A 2,021-nucleotide genomic window follows, 5' to 3' on the forward strand; every position below is an offset into this window, starting at 1 on the left:
TTCTTGATAGGGAAGACGTAATATTGTGGTCTTTTTGGATCCCTAATCCAGTATGAATAATGGCCTAAACATGTTTTTCATTTTCCATACATATTGTGCCTGATTTATAGTACGTTTTGACTCACTCCAAGTCAAAAATACTCTAGTTTGAGGACCAGCGGCTATAAGACAAACTTATAACCCTACAACCTCTTTGTACCCATACATTACACTGGCACAGGTGCCAATACAGGTGCCCTGTTTTGTTTAAAGGGTAAGGCATTTTTCAGTAGAAGTATGCACAAAATGTCTCTGTCTTAAATATATTGATAATGGGTTGAGTGCAGAGGACCCTTGTATTTGTCTACAGGTGCCAATATCTCAGCTTTACAAATCTAGAGACAACATTATGTTGTAAAAACATGATTTTGTAACCATATTCTGACCTTATTTTATAATACCAAATTCAATCGTGTTGTTGTCTTCACTAAAGGGCTATGCTGCTTATTCACAGTAAATCACACCAACATACTCAAGGCAAGGTAGTATGAATACTGGTCTTTTGTATACAACCATATATTCACCAATTAGAGCCATTTATCAGTCATCAAGGTTTGCCAAGCCAAGAATATGCTAAGATAAGTGGAGTCATATCATAAAATTGTGCATAAAGGGGGGGCGGAGCCTGAAGAGCTAGAAAATGGCCGCACACTAACTGAGCTCCGCGTGTATCCTTGAGAAAAAGCCCTCTAATAGACTACAGAAGAGCCTACCTTCACACCGGGCGACAAGAAAGGCTATCTGAGAACCTGGGAGGATAGAAGGCGGACGAAGGCAGGCGGAACACTATCACCATACCTTAATCGCAGGCTTTCGCGCCGCAATGGCAGTATCCAAGATGGTGCCGATGATCTCTCCAGTATATCCAGCTCTCCCAGTCGGGCCTCAGACACTGTGATACTACGACCGATTGAACAACTGGAGCAGATGGAGGACTCACCGGACTCTCAGGTGACTCATAACATAACGCAACCCGTAATCACTGAGACCATGCTCTCTGCTCAATTAGAGACTTTACACGATAAACTCACACGCAGCATTACAGCCTCTTTGAAGGGAGTGGTCACTGAACTTAAGGCAGAAATCTCCACATTGGGGGAACGTACTGACAAGCTTGAATACATCTCAGACGAGCTGATTCAAAAGCTAAATGATTTGGAGGATGAGAATGTTATTCTGAGAGAGGAGGTCTCCCGCATAAAGGCACAGCAGGAGGACTTGGAGAACAGGGAAAGGCGGCAAAACCTTTAGGATACGGGGGGTTCCCAATACCATTACAAATCAGGACCTGAGAACGTATCTGAGGGGTCTCTTCTCCACCATAAACCCGGATCTTCCCCCGGAGGCCTGGAGAATGTACAGAGCCCATAGGGCGCTGGGTAAACCCCCAGCTAATGTCAACCTTCCAAAAGATGTAGTGGTGAGACTGCACTACTTTGAGAGCAAGGAATCTATTACACTGAAGCTGTGAAATCAACCCCACTACACGCACCAAGGGACTAAAATACAAGTGTTTAATGATTTGTCCTTAATTACACTATCAAAACGGCGTGCAATGAGGCCCATAACGCAGAAGTTAAGGGACAATCGAATCCCATATCGCTGGGGCTTTCCCTTCCACCTGATAGTGAACCGGGAGGGGACCCAGTTCTCCGTTCAAGATCCAGCCAGAGCATCTCAGTTCCCCCGAAAGTTGGGCCTTACCGAGGAGGAAGCGGCCCCAGCACCCCGGTCGCCTCCACAACAACAAAGGCTCTCCCCTGCGTGGAGCACAATGTCATCAGGACATCGATCCCCACAGCTATCCCCTGCACCGCTTCCAACACAGAGTGCACCCACCTGATGAGGAGATGGAGGTACCTGGGATAACAAGCCCTTTGTTCAGGGCGCGAACAGTTAATGTCAGAGTTAATATTACATTTGGCAAGAGTTGCTGGATTCCTCTTTGAGACATTATCTTGCCCCCCCTTTGGTTATTTCCC

The sequence above is a fragment of the Xenopus laevis genome, chromosome 2S (assembly GCF_017654675.1).
Source record: "Xenopus laevis strain J_2021 chromosome 2S, Xenopus_laevis_v10.1, whole genome shotgun sequence".
In the NCBI taxonomy this organism is placed as follows: Eukaryota; Metazoa; Chordata; class Amphibia; order Anura; family Pipidae; genus Xenopus; species Xenopus laevis.